The following is a 25153-nucleotide window of genomic DNA, read 5'->3' on the forward strand; positions in this document are numbered from 1 at the left end:
CTTCTGTATTGCTCAAATCTAGGGTCATATTTCATCAGCCTCTTGCTCATTGAAATACCTTTTTGATTTTGCAATCACAGTATTGTTACTATAATATTGAAAACACTTTCAGTTTTTATTAGGTTTAAGATGATCTGTTCAACCGAAAGATAAATCAGACTTTTTTAATTTAATTGAATCGCAGGACGACTTAATGAAAATAATTTTTTATTTAAGAATGAGGATAGCAAGGCACTGCTGAGATTTGAACTCAGGATCTCCTGTTTACTAGACAGGCACTTTAACCAGCTAAGCCACAGCACCCTCTTGAAAATGCTTTAAGGAACAGTTTGCCATATGGTGTTCAAGAGAATCCTGAGTTTTTCACTTTCATAATCATTTCTCAGTTCAGAAAACGCACTACGCAAATAGTTTAGACGAGGATACTGATCCTATTCATAAACACCTCATTGATATATTGCTTATCCTGTTCATAAATGTTTTAATTATGCCTTCTTTAAGAATGCATTACTTGAATTCAACTCTAGAATGATTTTTTATCTCTATTTTGCTCTTTGTCACTCTTTTTTCCCTTTTTCATTCAAAGCATTACTTTGAAAATCTTCACAATACCACGTTTTTTTGTTTTTCAATTTAAGATGACCCATTCTAATGTTCACAGAACAACACTTTTCTTTTTAAAATGTATTAAACATTTGTGTGCTGAAAATTATTTTTACATGTAAGGACCAATAATAAGGTGTTGCTGAGATTTGTACTCAGGATTTCCTGTTTATGAGACAGGCGCTTTAACCACTTAGCCACAGCAGCTATTTTAGTGATACAGAAGGGATCATTAATTTAGTATTGGTGATCAAATTCTGTGCCTGTGTTAAAGTGTCTTAATATGTATTCTAATGTTAAACAAGCAAGGATTCCTAATCTGTAAACAAGAATAGCTATGTTGTATTACAAAAGAACACATTTTAAACTCAATCCCATATTTTGAATAGTTCATAAATAAGTGTTTTACATATATTCATCAATATTGCTCAAATCTAGGGTTATATTTCATCTGCCTCTTGCTCATTGAAATACCTTTCTGATTTTTGCAATCACAGTATTGTTACTATAATATTGAAAACACTTTCAGTTTTTATTAGGTTTAAGATGATCTGTTCAACCGAAAGATAAATCAGACTTTTCTAATTGAATTGAATCGCAGGACGACTTAATGAAAATAGTTTTTTATTTAAGAATAAGGAAAGCAAGGCACTGCTGAGATTTGAACTCAGGATCTCCTGTTTACTAGACAAGCGCTTTAACCAGCTAAGCCACAGCACCCTCGTGAAAATGCTTTAAGGAACAGTTTGCCATATGGTGTTCAAGAGAATCCTGAGTTTTTCACTTTCATAATCATTTCTCAGTTCAGAAAATGCACTACTCAAATAGTTTAGACGAGGATACTGATCCTATTCATAAACACCTCATTGATATATTGCTTATCCTGTTCATAAATGTTTTAATTATGCCTTCTTTAAGAATGCATTACTTGATTTCAACTCTAGAATGATTTTTCATCTCTATTTTGCTCTTTGTCACTCTTTTTTCCCTTTTTCATTCAAAGCATTACTTTGAAAATCTTCACAATACCACTTTTTTTGTTTTTCAATTTAAGATGACCCATTCTAATGTTCACAGAACAACACTTTTCTTTTTAAAATGTATTAAACATTTGCGTGATGAAAATTATTTTTACATGTGAGGACCAATAATAAGGTGCTGCTGACATTTGAACTCAGGATTTCCTGTTTACGAGACAGGTGCTTTAACCTCTTAGCCCCAGCACCTACTTTAGTGATACAGAAGGGATCATTAATTTAGTATTGGTGATCAAATTCTATGCCTGCGTTAAAGTGTCTTAATATGTATTCCAATGTTAAACAAGCAAGGATTCCTAATCTGTAAACAAGAAGCGCTATGTTGCATTAAAAAAGAACACATTTTAAACTCAATCCCATATTTTGAATAGTTTATAAATAATTGTTTTACATATATTCATCAATATTGCTCAAATCTAGGGTTATATTTCATCTGCCTCTTGCTCATTGAAATACCTTTTTGATTTTGCAATCACAGTATTGTTACTATAATATTGAAAACACTTTCAGTTTTTATTTGGTTTAAGATGATCTGTTCAACCGAAAGATAAATCAGACTTTTCTAATTTAATTGAATCAAAGGACGACTTAATGAAAATAATTGTTTATTGAAGAATGAGGAAAGCAAGGCACTGCTGAGATTTGAACTCAGTATCTCTTGTTTACTAGACAGGTGCTTTAACCAGCTAAGCCACAGCACCCTCTTGAAAATACTTTAAGGAACAGTTTGCCATATGGTGTTCAAGAGAATCCTGAGTTTTTCACTTTCCTCATCATTTCTAAGTTCAGAAAATGCTCTACTCAACTACTTTAGACGAGGATACTGATCCTATTCATAAACACCTCATTGATATATTGCTTATCCTGTTCATAAATGTTTTAATTATGCCTTCTTTAAGAATGCATTACTTGAATTCAACTCTAGAATGATTTTTTATCTTTATTTTGCTCTCTGTCACTCTTTTTTCCCTTTTTCATTCAAAGCATTGCTTTGAAAATCTTCACAATACCACATTTTTTTGTTTTTCAATTTAAGTTGACCCATTCTAATGTTCACAGAACAACACTTTTCTTTTTATAATGTATTAAACATTTGCGTGATGAAAATTATTTTTACATGTAAGGACCAATATTAAGGTGCTGTTGAGCTTTGAACTCAGGATTTCCTGTTTACGAGACAGGCGCTTTAACCACTTAGCCACAGCACCTAATTTAGTGATACAGAAGGGATAATTAATTTAGTATTGGCGATCAAGTTCTGTGCCTGTGTTAAAGTGTCTTAATATGTATTCTAATGTTAAACAAGGAAGGATTCCTAATCTGTAAACAAGAATAGCTATGTTGTATTAAAAAATATCACATTTTAAACTCAATCCCATATTTTGAATAGTTTACAAATAAGTGTTTTACATATATTCATCAATATTGCTCAAATCTAGGGTCATATTTCATCTGCCTCTTGCTCATTGAAATACCTTTTTGATTTTGCAATCACAGTATCGTTACTATAATATTGAAAACACTTTCAGTTTTTATTAGGTTTAAGATGATCCGTTCAACCGAAAGATAAATCAGACTTTTCTAATTTAATTGAATCGCAGGACGACTTAATGAAAATAATTTTTTTATTTAAGAATGAGGAAAGCGGGGGGAGGAGCCAAGATGGCGACCGGAGCAGACGCTTGAGCGCCCGGCTCCGTCGGCCCTTGGCCTCGGACTATCATCCTGATTCCTATCCTCGCCGATTTTCGAGGTGCACCGTGTGCGACGACGCGCTGACCGCGCCGCCGCTTTCCCGGAGTCTTAGCCCGCCCGGATGCCGGAGTTCTTGGTGCCTTTGTTCTCCGCACTGGACCCCTGCTCTATTGTGGCCTCGGCCGGCCCCCTGGAAGCTCCGCAGTCACCGGACCCGCTGGCGCAAACCTGAACCCCGCGGTCCCGATCCCGCCTCACACCACGGACTGTCGCCGGATGAGCCGGGGGAGAGACGCCCGGACACCTCCTGCACCCTGCACCTGACGGGCTGGAGCTATAGGGTAAGCCCCGGAGTGGCGGGTCTCCTGGCCCGCTCTGTGGACCGCGCTGTGGAAGGCTGCAGACCCCCTTCTTCTATCGCCTAGTCGGCGGCAAAGAGAGCCCGAGGGAGGGGAAGCGACTGTTGGCTTTCACCTGTTGCGGCGCAGACCTGATGGGAATTGCCTCCTTGTAACGACCCCCCCCTGGCCACTGCACCGTTCAGCGGTGAAACATGGCGTTGATTGCTTGCTCGCTGTTGGGGGGTGATGCGCCGGTCTCGCCCGCTGCCCGCTTCGCCCTCCCTCTACCAGACTCTAGCTCCACTGTGCCGTCCCGGATTGCTGCCGATGTGGGGGCGCAGCTTCCGCTGACATGCGGCTCCGTTCTGGCTGCCCTGCGGGACTTTCGTCTGCAATTGTGTGCTGGCTTGCAAACGCTGAGTGAGCGGTTCGACTCCATACTGTCGGCTGCTGGTCGTGAGCGCCCCGTTTGTTATCAACAGGACATGGGTCTGCCGGTGCTTCCGTCCTCTTGCGGGGACGCAACGACTGTGTATAACCGTGCTACACTGGTGTCTGCAACTGGCTTTCCCGGCACCCAGGATCACTCGCTCTCCTGTTCAATTGCGGACACTTTGTTTCCCCGTTCATCGCTGCCTGCTTTGTTGTTGCCTGCCCCACCGCGCCCGCAAGAGTATCCAGCTGAGCGACACCTGACGTCCTCGAGGAATCGTTCACGGTGGACTACGGCTTCTTTTATGTGGAACTCCTGTACTTTACAGGCCAGGTCTGGGTTTTGTATGGTGCACAAGGGGACCTCAATAAATGATCGGCGGCCATTTTGTGACTCTACTTCTCCATCTTCTCCCCAGCGGCCATATTGTCTTTGTCTGCACGTGATGCGGGACCTTCATGTGGGGGCTGGTCTAATCTTAAGCCCGCGATCGGGCCAGGGCTAGGTTGAGTTCTATCACCAGGGTTTCACTGATGGACTGGACTCGGACTGGAACTGTTTGCATATGTTGTGCGCACTCGTCGCAAATTGTCTGCCTTCATTTAAATTGCTGTGACACGTTATCTTCACACGACCGCTTTTGGGTGTAGTGGGTTTTCAGTGTGTGGAGGCGTGGCTGGCCGGTGGTTCCGGGCGCTCCGAGGTTACGAGGGCTCCTCCCCGCTCTCTTTCTTCTTTGTTTTCTTATTTTCTTTATTCCATTCCTACTTTCTCTCTTGTCTATATTTCGGGTTCATGGGGCGACAGGCACTATGCTGGGGGGGGGGGCAGGCCGTAGCCTCCGCATTGGTGTAGGGTGGGGGGGTAATTCACTGTTTTTTTTTTTAGTTCTATGGGCCTTTCCTTCTATGTTTCTGCGCTATACTTGTTTCGATTCGGGGTCCGGGTGTGGGGTGGATTGAGTGGGGGCGGCTTTGGAGGGGTGCGTATTTACTCATGTGACTATCCTGTTATCTAACTGCACCGCCTCACTGTCTGAGATTTTCTATGGTCGTTTTAATGATGCTGCTGCTTTCCCGTGTGGTGAAGCCATCTCGCGGACTCGAATCTCCTTGGTTCTATCCTCTACTGACTTTTTTCTCGCAAAAATCATTTTAAAAACCTTAAAATTAACCTTCACTTCTCCTTCCCCTGGTGTCAAGGATTTCTCCAGTGTATACCTCCTGAATCGTTGCACGCTTGACCATTGATGCACAAGGGATGTAATGTTTGACTCAGTGCTTAACCGTATTGTGGCCGGCCGGATGGTTGTAGGCCCGTATTTGTACTTTTACGATGCACAAATAAAGGTTTTTTAAAAAAAAAAAAAAAAAAAAAAAAAGAATGAGGAAAGAAAGGCACTGCAGAGATTTGAGCTCAGGATCTCCTGTTTACTAGACAGGCGCTTTAAACAGCTAAGCCACAGCACCCTCTTGAAAATGCTTTAAGGAACAGTTTGCCGAATGGTGTTCAAGAGAATCCTGAGTTTTTCACTTTCATAATCATTTCTAAGTTCAGAAAACGCTCTACTCAACTACTTTAGACGAGGATACTGATCCTATTCATAAACACCTCATTGATATATTGCTTATCCTGTTCATAAATGTTTTAATCATGCCTTCTTTAAGAATGCATTACTTGAATTCAACTCTAGAATGATTTTTTATCTCTATTTTGCTCTTTGTCACTCTTTTTTCCCTTTTTCATTCAAAGCATTACTTTGAAAATCTTCACAATACCACGTTTTTTTGTTTTTCAATTTAAGATGACCCATTCTAATGTTCACAGAACAACACTTTTCTTTTTAAAATGTATTATTCATTTGTGTGCTGAAAATTATTTTTACATGTAAGGACCAATAATAAGGTGCTGCTGAGATTTGAACTCAGGATTTCCTGTTTATGAGACAGGCGCTTTAACCACTTAGCCACAGCAGCTATTTTAGTGATACAGAAGGGATCATTAATTTAGTATTGGTGATCAAATTCTGTGCCTGTGTTAAAGTGTCTTAATATGTGTTCTAATGTTAAACAAGCAAGGATTCCTAATCTGTAAATAAGAATAGCTATGTTGTATTACAAAAGAACACATTTTAAACTCAATCCCATATTTTGAATAGTTCATAAATAAGTGTTTTACATATATTCATCAATATTGCTCAAATCTAGGGTTATATTTCATCTGCCTCTTGCTCATTGAAATACCTTTCTGATTTTTGCAATCACAGTATTGTTACTATAATATTGAAAACACTTTCAGTTTTTATTAGGTTTAAGATGATCTGTTCAACCGAAAGATAAATCAGACTTTTCTAATTGAATTGAATCGCAGGACGACTTAATGAAAATAGTTTTTTATTTAAGAATAAGGAAAGCACGGCACTGCTGAGATTTGAACTCAGGATCTCCTGTTTACTAGACAGGCGCTTTAACCAGCTAAACCACAGCACCCTCTTGAAAATGCTTTAAGGAACAGTTTGCCATATGGTGTTCAAGAGAATCCTGAGTTTTTCACTTTCATAATCATTTCTCAGTTCAGAAAATGCACTACTCAAATAGTTTAGACGAGGATACTGATCCTATTCATAAACACCTCATTGATATATTGCTTATCCTGTTCATAAATGTTTTAATTATGCCTTCTTTAAGAATGCATTACTTGATTTCAACTCTAGAATGATTTTTCATCTCTATTTTGCTCTTTGTCACTCTTTTTTCCCTTTTTCATTCAAAGCATTACTTTGAAAATCTTCACAATACCACGTTTGTTAGTTTTTCAATTTAAGATGACCCATTCTAATGTTCACAGAACAACACTTTTCTTTTTAAAATGTATTAAACATTTGCGTGATGAAAATTATTTTTACATGTAAGGACCAATAATAAAGTGCTGCTGAGATTTGAACTCAGGATTTCCTGTTTACGAGACATGGGCTTTAACCACTTAGCCACAGCACCTACTTTAGTGATACAGAAGGGATCATTAATTTAGTATTGGTGATCAACTTCTGTGCCTGTGTTAAAGTGTCTTAATATGTATTCTAATGTTAAACATGCAAGGATTCCTAATCTGTAAACAAGAATAGCTATGTTGTATTAAAAAAGAACACATTTTAAACTCAATCCCATATTTTGAATAGTTTATAAATAAGTGTTTTACATATATTCATCAATATTGCTCAAATCTAGGGTTATATTTCATCTGCCTCTTGCTCATTGAAATACCTTTTTGATTTTGCAATCACAGTATTGTTAATATAATATTGAAAACACTTTCAGTTGTTATTAGGTTTAAGATGATCTGTTCAACCGAAAGATAAATCAGACTTTTTTAATTTAATTGAATCGCAGGACGACTTAATGAAAATAATTTTTTATTTAAGAATGAGGAAAGCAAGGCACTGCTGAGATTTGAACTCAGGATCTCCTGTTTACTGGACAGGCGCTTTAACCAGCTAAGCCACAGCACCCTCTTGAACACGCTTTCACGAACAGTTTGCCATATGGTGTTCAAGAGAAACCTGAGTTTTTCACTTTCATAATCATTTCTCAGTTCCGAAAACGCACTACTCAAATAGTTTAGACGAGGATACTGATCCTATTGATAAACACCTCATTGATATATTGCTTATCCTGTTCATAAATGTTTTAATTATGCCTTCTTTAAGAATGCATTACTTGAATTCAACGCTAGAATGATTTTTTATCTCTATTTTGCTCTTTGTCACTCTTTTTTCCCTTTTTCATTCAAAGCATTACTTTGAAAATCTTCACAATACCACGTTTTTTAGTTTTTCAATTTAAGATGACCCATTCTAATGTTCACAGAACAACACTTTTCTTTTTAAAATGTATTAAACATTTGCGTGATGAAAATTATTTTTACATGTAAGGACCAATAATAAGGTGCTGCTGAGATTTGAACTCAGGATTTCCTGTTTACGAGTGAGGCGCTTTAACCACTTAGCCACAGCACCTACTTTAGTGATACAGAAGGGATCATTAATTTAGTATTGGTGATCAACTTCTGTGCCTGTGTTAAAGTGTCTTAATATGTATTCTAATGTTAAACAAGCAAGGATTCCTAATCTGTAAACAAGAATAGCTGTGTTGTATTAAAAAAGAACACATTTTAAACTCAATACCATATTTTGAATAGTTTATAAATAAGTTTTTTACATATATTCATCAATATTGCTCAAATCTAGGGTCATATTTCATCTGCCTCTTGCTCATTGAAATACCTTTTTGATTTTTGCAATCACAGTATTGTTACTATAATATTGAAAACACTTTCAGTTTGTATTAGGTTTAAGATGATCTGTTCAACCGAAAGATAAATCATACTTTTCTAATTGAATTGAATCGCAGGACGACTTAATGAAAATATTTTTTTATTTAAGAATGAGGAAAGCAAGGCACTGCTGAGATTTGAACTCAGGACCTCCTGTTTACTAGACAGGTGCTTAAACCAGCTAAGCCACAGCACCCTCTTGAAAATGCTTTAAGGAACAGTTTGCCATATGGTGTTCAAGAGAATCCTGAGTTTTTAACTTTCATAATCATTTCTCAGTTCAGAAAACGCTCTACTCAACTTCTTTAGACGAGGATACTGATCCTATTCATAAACACCTCATTGATATATTGCTTATCTTGTTCATAAATGTTTTAATCATGCCTTCTTTAAGAATGAATTACTTGAATTCAACTCTAGAATGATTTTTTATCTCTATTTTGCTCTTTGTCACTCTTTTTTCCCTTTTTCATTCAAAGCATTACTTTGAAAATCTTCACAATACCACTTTTTTTGTTTTTCAATTTAAGATGACCCATTCTAATGTTCACAGAACAACACTTTTCTTTTTAAAATGTATTAAACATTTGCGTGATGAAAATTATTTTTACATGTGAGGACCAATAATAAGGTGCTGCTGACATTTGAACTCAGGATTTCCTGTTTACGAGACAGGTGCTTTAACCTCTTAGCCCCAGCACCTACTTTAGTGATACAGAAGGGATCATTAATTTAGTATTGGTGATCAAATTCTATGCCTGCGTTAAAGTGTCTTAATATGTATTCCAATGTTAAACAAGCAAGGATTCCTAATCTGTAAACAAGAAGCGCTATGTTGCATTAAAAAAGAACACATTTTAAACTCAATCCCATATTTTGAATAGTTTATAAATAATTGTTTTACATATATTCATCAATATTGCTCAAATCTAGGGTTATATTTCATCTGCCTCTTGCTCATTGAAATACCTTTTTGATTTTGCAATCACAGTATTGTTACTATAATATTGAAAACACTTTCAGTTTTTATTTGGTTGAAGATGATCTGTTCAACCAAAAGATAAATCAGACTTTTCTAATTTAATTGAATCAAAGGACGACTTAATGAAAATAATTGTTTATTGAAGAATGAAGAAAGCAAGGCACTGCTGAGATTTGAACTCAGTATCTCTTGTTTACTAGACAGGTGCTTTAACCAGCTAAGCCACAACACCCTCTTGAAAATACTTTAAGGAACAGTTTGCCATATGGTGTTCAAGAGAATCCTGAGTTTTTCACTTTCCTCATCATTTCTAAGTTCAGAAAACGCTCTACTCAACTACTTTAGACGAGGATACTGATCCTATTCATAAACACCTCATTGATATATTGCTTATCCTGTTCATAAATGTTTTAATTATGCCTTCTTTAAGAATGCATTACTTGAATTCAACTCTAGAATGATTTTTTATCTCTATTTTGCTCTCTGTCACTCTTTTTTCCCTTTTTCATTCAAAGCATTGCTTTGAAAATCTTCACAATACCACATTTTTTTGTTTTTCAATTTAAGTTGACCCATTCTAATGTTCACAGAACAACACTTTTCTTTTTATAATGTATTAAACATTTGCGTGATGAAAATTATTTTTACATGTAAGGACCAATATTAAGGTGCTGTTGAGCTTTGAACTCAGGATTTCCTGTTTACGAGACAGGCGCTTTAACCACTTAGCCACAGCACCTTCTTTAGTGATACAGAAGGGATCATTAATTTAGTATTGGTGATCAAATTCTGTGCCTGTGTTAAAGTGTCTTAACATGTATTCTAATGTTAAACAAGGAAGGATTCCTAATCTGTAAACAAGAATAGCTATGTTGTATTAAAAAATAACACATTTTAAACTCAATCCCATATTTTGAATAGTTTACAAATAAGTGTTTTACATATATTCATCAATATTGCTCAAATCTAGGGTCATATTTCATCTGCCTCTTGCTCATTGAAATACCTTTTTGATTTTGCAATCACAGTATCGTTACTATAATATTGAAAACACTTTCAGTTTTTATTAGGTTTAAGATGATCTGTTCAACCGAAAGATAAATCAGACTTTTCTAATTTAATTGAATCGCAGGACGACTTAATGAAAATAATTTTTTATTTAAGAATGAGGAAAGCAAGGCACTGCTGAGATTTGAACTCAGGATCTCCTGTTTACTGGACAGGCGCTTTAACCAGCTAAGCCACAGCACCCTCTTGGACATGCTTTAACGAACAGTTTGCCATATGGTGTTCAAGAGAAACCTGAGTTTTTCACTTTCATAATCATTTCTCAGTTCCGAAAACGCACTACTCAAATAGTTTAGACGAGGATACTGATCCTATTGATAAACACCTCATTGATATATTGCTTATCCTGTTCATAAATGTTTTAATTATGCCTTCTTTAAGAATGCATTACTTGAATTCAACTCTAGAAGGATTTTTTATCTCTATTTTGCTCTTTGTCAGTCTTTTTTCCCTTTTTCATTCAAAGCATTACTTTGAAATTCTTCACAATACCACGTTTTTAGTTTTTCAATTTAAGATGACCCATTCTAATGTTCACAGAACAACACTTTTCTTTTTAAAATGTATTAAACATTTGCGTGATGAAAATTATTTTTACATGTAAGGACCAATAATAAGGTGCTGCTGAGATTTGAACTCAGGATTTCCTGTTTACGAGAGAGGCGCTTTAACCACTTAGCCACAGCACCTACTTTAGTGATACAGAAGGGATCATTAATTTAGTATTGGTGATCAACTTCTGTATTGCTCAAATCTAGGGTCATATTTCATCAGCCTCTTGCTCATTGAAATACCTTTTTGATTTTGCAATCACAGTATTGTTACTATAATATTGAAAACACTTTCAGTTTTTATTAGGTTTAAGATGATCTGTTCAACCGAAAGATAAATCAGACTTTTTTAATTTAATTGAATCGCAGGACGACTTAATGAAAATAATTTTTTATTTAAGAATGAGGATAGCAAGGCACTGCTGAGATTTGAACTCAGGATCTCCTGTTTACTAGACAGGCACTTTAACCAGCTAAGCCACAGCACCCTCTTGAAAATGCTTTAAGGAACAGTTTGCCATATGGTGTTCAAGAGAATCCTGAGTTTTTCACTTTCATAATCATTTCTCAGTTCAGAAAACGCACTACGCAAATAGTTTAGACGAGGATACTGATCCTATTCATAAACACCTCATTGATATATTGCTTATCCTGTTCATAAATGTTTTAATTATGCCTTCTTTAAGAATGCATTACTTGAATTCAACTCTAGAATGATTTTTTATCTCTATTTTGCTCTTTGTCACTCTTTTTTCCCTTTTTCATTCAAAGCATTACTTTGAAAATCTTCACAATACCACGTTTTTTTGTTTTTCAATTTAAGATGACCCATTCTAATGTTCACAGAACAACACTTTTCTTTTTAAAATGTATTAAACATTTGTGTGCTGAAAATTATTTTTACATGTAAGGACCAATAATAAGGTGTTGCTGAGATTTGTACTCAGGATTTCCTGTTTATGAGACAGGCGCTTTAACCACTTAGCCACAGCAGCTATTTTAGTGATACAGAAGGGATCATTAATTTAGTATTGGTGATCAAATTCTGTGCCTGTGTTAAAGTGTCTTAATATGTATTCTAATGTTAAACAAGCAAGGATTCCTAATCTGTAAACAAGAATAGCTATGTTGTATTACAAAAGAACACATTTTAAACTCAATCCCATATTTTGAATAGTTCATAAATAAGTGTTTTACATATATTCATCAATATTGCTCAAATCTAGGGTTATATTTCATCTGCCTCTTGCTCATTGAAATACCTTTCTGATTTTTGCAATCACAGTATTGTTACTATAATATTGAAAACACTTTCAGTTTTTATTAGGTTTAAGATGATCTGTTCAACCGAAAGATAAATCAGACTTTTCTAATTGAATTGAATCGCAGGACGACTTAATGAAAATAGTTTTTTATTTAAGAATAAGGAAAGCAAGGCACTGCTGAGATTTGAACTCAGGATCTCCTGTTTACTAGACAAGCGCTTTAACCAGCTAAGCCACAGCACCCTCGTGAAAATGCTTTAAGGAACAGTTTGCCATATGGTGTTCAAGAGAATCCTGAGTTTTTCACTTTCATAATCATTTCTCAGTTCAGAAAATGCACTACTCAAATAGTTTAGACGAGGATACTGATCCTATTCATAAACACCTCATTGATATATTGCTTATCCTGTTCATAAATGTTTTAATTATGCCTTCTTTAAGAATGCATTACTTGATTTCAACTCTAGAATGATTTTTCATCTCTATTTTGCTCTTTGTCACTCTTTTTTCCCTTTTTCATTCAAAGCATTACTTTGAAAATCTTCACAATACCACTTTTTTTGTTTTTCAATTTAAGATGACCCATTCTAATGTTCACAGAACAACACTTTTCTTTTTAAAATGTATTAAACATTTGCGTGATGAAAATTATTTTTACATGTGAGGACCAATAATAAGGTGCTGCTGACATTTGAACTCAGGATTTCCTGTTTACGAGACAGGTGCTTTAACCTCTTAGCCCCAGCACCTACTTTAGTGATACAGAAGGGATCATTAATTTAGTATTGGTGATCAAATTCTATGCCTGCGTTAAAGTGTCTTAATATGTATTCCAATGTTAAACAAGCAAGGATTCCTAATCTGTAAACAAGAAGCGCTATGTTGCATTAAAAAAGAACACATTTTAAACTCAATCCCATATTTTGAATAGTTTATAAATAATTGTTTTACATATATTCATCAATATTGCTCAAATCTAGGGTTATATTTCATCTGCCTCTTGCTCATTGAAATACCTTTTTGATTTTGCAATCACAGTATTGTTACTATAATATTGAAAACACTTTCAGTTTTTATTTGGTTTAAGATGATCTGTTCAACCGAAAGATAAATCAGACTTTTCTAATTTAATTGAATCAAAGGACGACTTAATGAAAATAATTGTTTATTGAAGAATGAGGAAAGCAAGGCACTGCTGAGATTTGAACTCAGTATCTCTTGTTTACTAGACAGGTGCTTTAACCAGCTAAGCCACAGCACCCTCTTGAAAATACTTTAAGGAACAGTTTGCCATATGGTGTTCAAGAGAATCCTGAGTTTTTCACTTTCCTCATCATTTCTAAGTTCAGAAAATGCTCTACTCAACTACTTTAGACGAGGATACTGATCCTATTCATAAACACCTCATTGATATATTGCTTATCCTGTTCATAAATGTTTTAATTATGCCTTCTTTAAGAATGCATTACTTGAATTCAACTCTAGAATGATTTTTTATCTTTATTTTGCTCTCTGTCACTCTTTTTTCCCTTTTTCATTCAAAGCATTGCTTTGAAAATCTTCACAATACCACATTTTTTTGTTTTTCAATTTAAGTTGACCCATTCTAATGTTCACAGAACAACACTTTTCTTTTTATAATGTATTAAACATTTGCGTGATGAAAATTATTTTTACATGTAAGGACCAATATTAAGGTGCTGTTGAGCTTTGAACTCAGGATTTCCTGTTTACGAGACAGGCGCTTTAACCACTTAGCCACAGCACCTAATTTAGTGATACAGAAGGGATAATTAATTTAGTATTGGCGATCAAGTTCTGTGCCTGTGTTAAAGTGTCTTAATATGTATTCTAATGTTAAACAAGGAAGGATTCCTAATCTGTAAACAAGAATAGCTATGTTGTATTAAAAAATATCACATTTTAAACTCAATCCCATATTTTGAATAGTTTACAAATAAGTGTTTTACATATATTCATCAATATTGCTCAAATCTAGGGTCATATTTCATCTGCCTCTTGCTCATTGAAATACCTTTTTGATTTTGCAATCACAGTATCGTTACTATAATATTGAAAACACTTTCAGTTTTTATTAGGTTTAAGATGATCCGTTCAACCGAAAGATAAATCAGACTTTTCTAATTTAATTGAATCGCAGGACGACTTAATGAAAATAATTTTTTTATTTAAGAATGAGGAAAGCGGGGGGAGGAGCCAAGATGGCGACCGGAGCAGACGCTTGAGCGCCCGGCTCCGTCGGCCCTTGGCCTCGGACTATCATCCTGATTCCTATCCTCGCCGATTTTCGAGGTGCACCGTGTGCGACGACGCGCTGACCGCGCCGCCGCTTTCCCGGAGTCTTAGCCCGCCCGGATGCCGGAGTTCTTGGTGCCTTTGTTCTCCGCACTGGACCCCTGCTCTATTGTGGCCTCGGCCGGCCCCCTGGAAGCTCCGCAGTCACCGGACCCGCTGGCGCAAACCTGAACCCCGCGGTCCCGATCCCGCCTCACACCACGGACTGTCGCCGGATGAGCCGGGGGAGAGACGCCCGGACACCTCCTGCACCCTGCACCTGACGGGCTGGAGCTATAGGGTAAGCCCCGGAGTGGCGGGTCTCCTGGCCCGCTCTGTGGACCGCGCTGTGGAAGGCTGCAGACCCCCTTCTTCTATCGCCTAGTCGGCGGCAAAGAGAGCCCGAGGGAGGGGAAGCGACTGTTGGCTTTCACCTGTTGCGGCGCAGACCTGATGGGAATTGCCTCCTTGTAACGACCCCCCCCTGGCCACTGCACCGTTCAGCGGTGAAACATGGCGTTGATTGCTTGCTCGCTGTTGGGGGGTGATGCGCCGGTCTCGCCCGCTGCCCGCTTCGCCCTCCCTCTACCAGACTCTAGCTCCACTGTGCCGTCCCGGATTGCTGCCGATGTGGGGGCGCAGCTTCCGCTGACATGCGGCTCCGTTCTGGCTGCCCTGCGGGACTTTCGTCTGCAATTGTGTGCTGGCTTGCAAACGCTGAGTGAGCGGTTCGACTCCATACTGTCGGCTGCTGGTCGTGAGCGCCCCGTTTGTTATCAACAGGACATGGGTCTGCCGGTGCTTCCGTCCTCTTGCGGGGACGCAACGACTGTGTATAACCGTGCTACACTGGTGTCTGCAACTGGCTTTCCCGGCACCCAGGATCACTCGCTCTCCTGTTCAATTGCGGACACTTTGTTTCCCCGTTCATCGCTGCCTGCTTTGTTGTTGCCTGCCCCACCGCGCCCGCAAGAGTATCCAGCTGAGCGACACCTGACGTCCTCGAGGAATCGTTCACGGTGGACTACGGCTTCTTTTATGTGGAACTCCTGTACTTTACAGGCCAGGTCTGGGTTTTGTATGGTGCACAAGGGGACCTCAATAAATGATCGGCGGCCATTTTGTGACTCTACTTCTCCATCTTCTCCCCAGCGGCCATATTGTCTTTGTCTGCACGTGATGCGGGACCTTCATGTGGGGGCTGGTCTAATCTTAAGCCCGCGATCGGGCCAGGGCTAGGTTGAGTTCTATCACCAGGGTTTCACTGATGGACTGGACTCGGACTGGAACTGTTTGCATATGTTGTGCGCACTCGTCGCAAATTGTCTGCCTTCATTTAAATTGCTGTGACACGTTATCTTCACACGACCGCTTTTGGGTGTAGTGGGTTTTCAGTGTGTGGAGGCGTGGCTGGCCGGTGGTTCCGGGCGCTCCGAGGTTACGAGGGCTCCTCCCCGCTCTCTTTCTTCTTTGTTTTCTTATTTTCTTTATTCCATTCCTACTTTCTCTCTTGTCTATATTTCGGGTTCATGGGGCGACAGGCACTATGCTGGGGGGGGGGGCAGGCCGTAGCCTCCGCATTGGTGTAGGGTGGGGGGGTAATTCACTGTTTTTTTTTTTAGTTCTATGGGCCTTTCCTTCTATGTTTCTGCGCTATACTTGTTTCGATTCGGGGTCCGGGTGTGGGGTGGATTGAGTGGGGGCGGCTTTGGAGGGGTGCGTATTTACTCATGTGACTATCCTGTTATCTAACTGCACCGCCTCACTGTCTGAGATTTTCTATGGTCGTTTTAATGATGCTGCTGCTTTCCCGTGTGGTGAAGCCATCTCGCGGACTCGAATCTCCTTGGTTCTATCCTCTACTGACTTTTTTCTCGCAAAAATCATTTTAAAAACCTTAAAATTAACCTTCACTTCTCCTTCCCCTGGTGTCAAGGATTTCTCCAGTGTATACCTCCTGAATCGTTGCACGCTTGACCATTGATGCACAAGGGATGTAATGTTTGACTCAGTGCTTAACCGTATTGTGGCCGGCCGGATGGTTGTAGGCCCGTATTTGTACTTTTACGATGCACAAATAAAGGTTTTTTAAAAAAAAAAAAAAAAAAAAAAAAGAATGAGGAAAGAAAGGCACTGCAGAGATTTGAGCTCAGGATCTCCTGTTTACTAGACAGGCGCTTTAAACAGCTAAGCCACAGCACCCTCTTGAAAATGCTTTAAGGAACAGTTTGCCGAATGGTGTTCAAGAGAATCCTGAGTTTTTCACTTTCATAATCATTTCTAAGTTCAGAAAACGCTCTACTCAACTACTTTAGACGAGGATACTGATCCTATTCATAAACACCTCATTGATATATTGCTTATCCTGTTCATAAATGTTTTAATCATGCCTTCTTTAAGAATGCATTACTTGAATTCAACTCTAGAATGATTTTTTATCTCTATTTTGCTCTTTGTCACTCTTTTTTCCCTTTTTCATTCAAAGCATTACTTTGAAAATCTTCACAATACCACGTTTTTTTGTTTTTCAATTTAAGATGACCCATTCTAATGTTCACAGAACAACACTTTTCTTTTTAAAATGTATTATTCATTTGTGTGCTGAAAATTATTTTTACATGTAAGGACCAATAATAAGGTGCTGCTGAGATTTGAACTCAGGATTTCCTGTTTATGAGACAGGCGCTTTAACCACTTAGCCACAGCAGCTATTTTAGTGATACAGAAGGGATCATTAATTTAGTATTGGTGATCAAATTCTGTGCCTGTGTTAAAGTGTCTTAATATGTGTTCTAATGTTAAACAAGCAAGGATTCCTAATCTGTAAATAAGAATAGCTATGTTGTATTACAAAAGAACACATTTTAAACTCAATCCCATATTTTGAATAGTTCATAAATAAGTGTTTTACATATATTCATCAATATTGCTCAAATCTAGGGTTATATTTCATCTGCCTCTTGCTCATTGAAATACCTTTCTGATTTTTGCAATCACAGTATTGTTACTATAATATTGAAAACACTTTCAGTTTTTATTAGGTTTAAGATGATCTGTTCAACCGAAAGATAAATCAGACTTTTCTAATTGAATTGAATCGCAGGACGACTTAATGAAAATAGTTTTTTATTTAAGAATAAGGAAAGCACGGCACTGCTGAGATTTGAACTCAGGATCTCCTGTTTACTAGACAGGCGCTTTAACCAGCTAAACCACAGCACCCTCTTGAAAATGCTTTAAGGAACAGTTTGCCATATGGTGTTCAAGAGAATCCTGAGTTTTTCACTTTCATAATCATTTCTCAGTTCAGAAAATGCACTACTCAAATAGTTTAGACGAGGATACTGATCCTATTCATAAACACCTCATTGATATATTGCTTATCCTGTTCATAAATGTTTTAATTATGCCTTCTTTAAGAATGCATTACTTGATTTCAACTCTAGAATGATTTTTCATCTCTATTTTGCTCTTTGTCACTCTTTTTTCCCTTTTTCATTCAAAGCATTACTTTGAAAATCTTCACAATACCACGTTTGTTAGTTTTTCAATTTAAGATGACCCATTCTAATGTTCACAGAACAACACTTTTCTTTTTAAAATGTATTAAACATTTGCGTGATGAAAATTATTTTTACATGTAAGGACCAATAATAAAGTGCTGCTGAGATTTGAACTCAGGATTTCCTGTTTACGAGACATGGGCTTTAACCACTTAGCCACAGCACCTACTTTAGTGATACAGAAGGGATCATTAATTTAGTATTGGTGATCAACTTCTGTGCCTGTGTTAAAGTGTCTTAATATGTATTCTAATGTTAAACATGCAAGGATTCCTAATCTGTAAACAAGAATAGCTATGTTGTATTAAAAAAGAACACATTTTAAACTCAATCCCATATTTTGAATAGTTTATAAATAAGTGTTTTACATATATTCATCAATATTGCTCAAATCTAGGGTTATATTTCATCTGCCTCTTGCTCATTGAAATACCTTTTTGATTTTGCAATCACAGTATTGTTAATATAATATTGAAAACACTTTCAGTTGTTATTAGGTTTAAGATGATCTGTTCAACCGAAAGATAAATCAGACTTTTTTAATTTAATTGAATCGCAGGACGACTTAATGAAAATAATTTTTTATTTAAGAATGAGGAAAGCAAGGCACTGCTGAGATTTGAACTCAGGATCTCCTGTTTACTGGACAGGCGCTTTAACCAGCTAAGCCACAGCACCCTCTTGAACACGCTTTAACGAACAGTTTGCCATATGGTGTTCAAGAGAAACCTGAGTTTTTCACTTTCATAATCATTTCTCAGTTCCGAAAACGCACTACTCAAATAGTTTAGACGAGGATACTGATCCTATTGATAAACACCTCATTGATATATTGCTTATCCTGTTCATAAATGTTTTAATTATGCCTTCTTTAAGAATGCATTACTTGAATTCAACGCTAGAATGATTTTTTATCTCTATTTTGCTCTTTGTCACTCTTTTTTCCCTTTTTCATTCAAAGCATTACTTTGAAAATCTTCACAATACCACGTTTTTTAGTTTTTCAATTTAAGATGACCCATTCTAATGTTCACAGAACAACACTTTTCTTTTTAAAATGTATTAAACATTTGCGTGATGAAAATTATTTTTACATGTAAGGACCAATAATAAGGTGCTGCTGAGATTTGAACTCAGGATTTCCTGTTTACGAGTGAGGCGCTTTAACCACTTAGCCACAGCACCTACTTTAGTGATACAGAAGGGATCATTAATTTAGTATTGGTGATCAACTTCTGTGCCTGTGTTAAAGTGTCTTAATATGTATTCTAATGTTAAACAAGCAAGGATTCCTAATCTGTAAACAAGAATAGCTGTGTTGTATTAAAAAAGAACACATTTTAAACTCAATCCCATATTTTGAATAGTTTATAAATAAGTGTTTTACATATATTCATCAATATTGCTCAAATCTAGGGTCATATTTCATCTGCCTCTTGCTCATTGAAATACCTTTTTGATTTTGCAATCACAGTATCGTTACTATAATATCGAAAACACTTTCAGTTTTTATTAGGTTTAAGATGATCCGTTCAACCGAAAGATAAATCAGACTTTTCTAATTTAATTGAATCGCAGGACGACTTAATGAAAATAATTTTTTATTTAAGAATGAGGAAAGCAAGGCACTGCAGAGATTTGAGCTCAGGATCTCCTGTTTACTAGACAGGCGCTTTAAACAGCTAAGCCACAGCACCCTCTTGAAAATGCTTTAAGGAACAGTTTGCCGTATGGTGTTCAAGAGAATCCTGAGTTTTTCACTTTCATAATCATTTCTAAGTTCAGAAAATGCTCTACTCAACTACTTTAGACGAGGATACTGATCCTATTCATAAACACCTCATTGATATATTGCTTATCCTGTTCATAAATGTTTTAATCATGCTTTCTTTAAGAATGCATTACTTGAATTCAACTCTAGAATGATTTTTTATCTCTATTTTGCTCTTTGTCACTCTTTTTTCCCTTTTTCATTCAAAGCATTGCTTTGAAAATCTTCACAATACCACGTTTTTTTGTTTTTCAATTTAAGATGACCCATTCTAATGTTCACAGAACAACACTTTTCTTTTTAAAATGTATTAAACATTTGCGTGATGAAAATTATTTTTACATGTAAGGACCAATAATAAGGTGCTGCTGAGATTTGAACTCAGGATTTCCTGTTTACGAGACAGGCGCTTTAACCACTTAGCCAAAGCACCTACTTTAGTGATACCGAAGGGATCATTAATTTAGTATTGGTGATCAAATTCTGTGCCTGTGTTAACGTGTCTTAATATGTATTCTAATGTTAAACACGCAAGGATTCCTAATATGTAAACAAGAATAGCTATGTTGTATTAAAAAAGAACACATTTTAAACTCAATCCCATATTTTGAATAGTTTATAAATAAGTGTTTTACATATATTCATCAATATTGCTCAAATCTAGGGTTATATTTAATCTGCCTCTTGCTCATTGAAATACCTTTTTGATTTTGCAATCACAGTATTGTTAATATAATATTGAAAACACTTTCAGTTTTTATTAGGTTTAAGATGATCTGTTCAACCGAAAGATAAATCAGACTTTTCTAATTTAATAGAATCGCAGGACGACTTAATGAAAATAATTTTTTATTTAAGAATGAGGAAAGCAAGGCACTGCTGAGATTTGAACTCAGGATCTCCTGTTTACTGGACAGGCGCTTTAACCAGCTAAGCCACAGCACCCTCTTGAACATGCTTTAACGAACAGTTTGCCATATGGTGTTCAAGAGAAACCTGAGTTTTTCACTTTCATAATCATTTCTCAGTTCCGAAAACGCACTACTCAAATAGTTTAGACGAGGATACTGATCCTATTGATAAACACCTCATTGATACATTGCTTATCCTGTTCATAAATGTTTTAATTATGCCTTCTTTAAGAATGCATTACTTGAATTCAACTCTAGAAGGATTTTTTATCTCTATTTTGCTCTTTGTCAGTCTTTTTTCCCTTTTTCATTCAAAGCATTACTTTGAAAATCTTCACAATACCACGTTTTTTAGTTTTTCAATTTAAGATGACCCATTCTAATGTTCACAGAACAACACTTTTCTTTTTAAAATGTATTACACATTTGCGTGATGAAAATTATTTTTACATGTAAGGACCAATAATAAGGTGCTGCTGAGATTTGAACTCAGGATTTCCTGTTTACGAGTGAGGCGCTTTAACCACTTAGCCACAGCACCTACTTTAGTGATACAGAAGGGATCATTAATTTAGTATTGGTGATCAACTTCTGTGCCTGTGTTAAAGTGTCTTAATATGTATTCTAATGTTAAACAAGCAAGGATTCCTAATCTGTAAACAAGAATAGCTGTGTTGTATTAAAAAAGAACACATTTTAAACTCAATCCCATATTTTGAATAGTTTATAAATAAGTGTTTTACATATATTCATCAATATTGCTCAAATCTAGGGTCATATTTCATCTGCCTCTTGCTCATTGAAATACCTTTTTGATTTTGCAATCACAGTATCGTTACTATAATATCGAAAACACTTTCAGTTTTTATTAGGTTTAAGATGATCCGTTCAACCGAAAGATAAATCAGACTTTTCTAATTTAATTGAATCGCAGGACGACTTAATGAAAATAATTTTTTATTTAAGAATGAGGAAAGCAAGGCACTGCAGAGATTTGAGCTCAGGATCTCCTGTTTACTAGACAGGCGCTTTAAACAGCTAAGCCACAGCACCCTCTTGAAAATGCTTTAAGGAACAGTTTGCCGTATGGTGTTCAAGAGAATCCTGAGTTTTTCACTTTCATAATCATTTCTAAGTTCAGAAAATGCTCTACTCAACTACTTTAGACGAGGATACTGATCCTATTCATAAACACCTCATTGATATATTGCTTATCCTGTTCATAAATGTTTTAATCATGCTTTCTTTAAGAATGCATTACTTGAATTCAACTCTAGAATGATTTTTTATCTCTATTTTGCTCTTTGTCACTCTTTTTTCCCTTTTTCATTCAAAGCATTGCTTTGAAAATCTTCACAATACCACGTTTTTTTGTTTTTCAATTTAAGATGACCCATTCTAATGTTCACAGAACAACACTTTTCTTTTTAAAATGTATTAAACATTTGCGTGATGAAAATTATTTTTACATGTAAGGACCAATAATAAGGTGCTGCTGAGATTTGAACTCAGGATTTCCTGTTTACGAGACAGGCGCTTTAACCACTTAGCCAAAGCACCTACTTTAGTGATACCGAAGGGATCATTAATTTAGTATTGGTGATCAAATTCTGTGCCTGTGTTAACGTGTCTTAATATGTATTCTAATGTTAAACACGCAAGGATTCCTAATATGTAAACAAGAATAGCTATGTTGTATTAAAAAAGAACACATTTTAAACTCAATCCCATATTTTGAATAGTTTATAAATAAGTGTTTTACATATATTCATCAATATTGCTCAAATCTAGGGTTATATTTAATCTGCCTCTTGCTCATTGAAATACCTTTTTGATTTTGCAATCACAGTATTGTTAATATAATATTGAAAACACTTTCAGTTTTTATTAGGTTTAAGATGATCTGTTCAACCGAAAGATAAATCAGACTTTTCTAATTTAATAGAATCGCAGGACGACTTAATGAAAATAATTTTTTATTTAAGAATGAGGAAAGCAAGGCACTGCTGAGATTTGAACTCAGGATCTCCTGTTTACTGGACAGGCGCTTTAACCAGCTAAGCCACAGCACCCTCTTGAACATGCTTTAACGAACAGTTTGCCATATGGTGTTCAAGAGAAACCTGAGTTTTTCACTTTCATAATCATTTCTCAGTTCCGAAAACGCACTACTCAAATAGTTTAGACGAGGATACTGATCCTATTGATAAACACCTCATTGATACATTGCTTATCCTGTTCATAAATGTTTTAATTATGCCTTCTTTAAGAATGCATTACTTGAATTCAACTCTAGAAGGATTTTTTATCTCTATTTTGCTCTTTGTCAGTCTTTTTTCCCTTTTTCATTCAAAGCATTACTTTGAAAATCTTCACAATACCACGTTTTTTAGTTTTTCAATTTAAGATGACCCATTCTAATGTTCACAGAACAACACTTTTCTTTTTAAAATGTATTAAACATTTGCGTGATGAAAATTATTTTTACATGTAAGGACCAATAATAAGGTGCTGCTGAGATTTGAACTCAGGATTTCCTGTTTACGAGAGAGGCGCTTTAACCACTTAGCCACAGCACCTACTTTAGTGATACAGAAGGGATCATTAATTTAGTATTGGTGATCAACTTCTGTGCCTGTGTTAAAGTGTCTTAATATGTATTCTAATGTTAAACAAGCAAGGATTCCTAATCTGTAAACAAGAATAGCTATGTTGTATTAAAAAAGAACACATTTTAAACTCAATCCCATATTTTGAATAGTTTATAAATAAGTGTTTTACATATATTCATCAATATTGCTCAAATCTAGGGTTATATTTCATCTGCCTCTTGCTCATTGAAATACCTTTTTGATTTTGCAATCACAGTATTGTTACTATAATATTGAAAACACTTTCAGTTTTTATTTGGTTTAAGATGACCTGTTCAACCAAAAGATAAATCAGACTTTTCTAATTTAATTGAATCAAAGGACGACTTAATGAAAATAATTGTTTATTGAAGAATGAAGAAAGCAAGGCACTGCTGAGATTTGAACTCAGTATCTCTTGTTTACTAGACAGGTGCTTTAACCAGCTAAGCCACAGCACCCTCTTGAAAATACTTTAAGGAACAGTTTGCCATATGGTGTTCAAGAGAATCCTGAGTTTTTCACTTTCCTCATCATTTCTAAGTTCAGAAAACGCTCTACTCAACTACTTTAGACGAGGATACTGATCCTATTCATAAACACCTCATTGATATATTGCTTATCCTGTTCATAAATGTTTTAATTATGCCTTCTTTAAGAATGCATTACTTGAATTCAACTCTAGAATGATTTTTCATCTCTATTTTGCTCTTTGTCACTCTTTTTTCCCTTTTTCATTCAAAGCATTACTTTGAAAATCTTCACAATACCACTTTTTTTGTTTTTCAATTTAAGATGACCCATTCTAATGTTCACAGAACAACACTTTTCTTTTTAAAATGTATTAAACATTTGCGTGATGAAAATTATTTTTACATGTGAGGACCAATAATAAGGTGCTGCTGACATTTGAACTCAGGATTTCCTGTTTACGAGACAGGTGCTTTAACCTCTTAGCCCCAGCACCTACTTTAGTGATACAGAAGGGATCATTAATTTAGTATTGGTGATCAAATTCTATGCCTGCGTTAAAGTGTCTTAATATGTATTCCAATGTTAAACAAGCAAGGATTCCTAATCTGTAAACAAGAAGCGCTATGTTGCATTAAAAAAGAACATATTTTAAACTCAATCCCATATTTTGAATAGTTTATAAATAATTGTTTTACATATATTCATCAATATTGCTCAAATCTTGGGTTATATTTCATCTGCCTCTTGCTCATTGAAATACCTTTTTGATTTTGCAATCACAGTATTGTTACTATAATATTGAAAACACTTTCAGTTTTTATTTGGTTTAAGATGATCTGTTCAACCGAAAGATAAATCAGACTTTTCTAATTTAATTGAATCAAAGGACGACTTAATGAAAATAATTGTTTATTGAAGAATGAGGAAAGCAAGGCACTGCTGAGATTTGAACTCAGTATCTCTTGTTTACTAGACAGGTGCTTTAACCAGCTAAGCCACAGCACCCTCTTGAAAATACTTTAAGGAACAGTTTGCCATATGGTGTTCAAGAGAATCCTGAGTTTTTCACTTTCCTCATCATTTCTAAGTTCAGAAAATGCTCTACTCAACTACTTTAGACGAGGATACTGATCCTATTCATAAACACCTCATTGATATATTGCTTATCCTGTTCATAAATGTTTTAATTATGCCTTCTTTAA

The 25153-nt window shown here is 36.1% G+C and overlaps 7 non-coding genes across 7 annotated transcripts; all 7 read right to left on the bottom strand.

Annotated features, from left to right (window-relative positions):
• Positions 1-229: 229 nt before the first annotated feature.
• TRNAT-AGU (transfer RNA threonine (anticodon AGU)) lies at positions 230-303 on the bottom strand. Its single transcript has one exon. It is a non-coding gene; the product is annotated as a tRNA-Thr (tRNA).
• Positions 304-8563: 8260 nt separating this feature from the next.
• Positions 8564-8637, bottom strand: TRNAT-AGU (transfer RNA threonine (anticodon AGU)). The gene has a single exon. It is a non-coding gene; the product is annotated as a tRNA-Thr (tRNA).
• Positions 8638-11107: 2470 nt separating this feature from the next.
• On the bottom strand, positions 11108-11180 carry TRNAT-CGU (transfer RNA threonine (anticodon CGU)). The gene has a single exon. It is a non-coding gene; the product is annotated as a tRNA-Thr (tRNA).
• A 276-nt stretch (positions 11181-11456) lies between these two features.
• TRNAT-AGU (transfer RNA threonine (anticodon AGU)) lies at positions 11457-11530 on the bottom strand. The gene has a single exon. It is a non-coding gene; the product is annotated as a tRNA-Thr (tRNA).
• Positions 11531-20296: 8766 nt separating this feature from the next.
• On the bottom strand, positions 20297-20369 carry TRNAT-CGU (transfer RNA threonine (anticodon CGU)). The gene has a single exon. It is a non-coding gene; the product is annotated as a tRNA-Thr (tRNA).
• Positions 20370-22334: 1965 nt separating this feature from the next.
• TRNAT-CGU (transfer RNA threonine (anticodon CGU)) lies at positions 22335-22407 on the bottom strand. Its single transcript has one exon. It is a non-coding gene; the product is annotated as a tRNA-Thr (tRNA).
• Positions 22408-23353: 946 nt separating this feature from the next.
• On the bottom strand, positions 23354-23426 carry TRNAT-CGU (transfer RNA threonine (anticodon CGU)). Its single transcript has one exon. It is a non-coding gene; the product is annotated as a tRNA-Thr (tRNA).
• Positions 23427-25153: the final 1727 nt, after the last annotated feature.

This window comes from Triturus cristatus, chromosome 8 (assembly GCF_964204655.1).
Source record: "Triturus cristatus chromosome 8, aTriCri1.1, whole genome shotgun sequence".
In the NCBI taxonomy this organism is placed as follows: domain Eukaryota; kingdom Metazoa; phylum Chordata; class Amphibia; order Caudata; family Salamandridae; genus Triturus; species Triturus cristatus.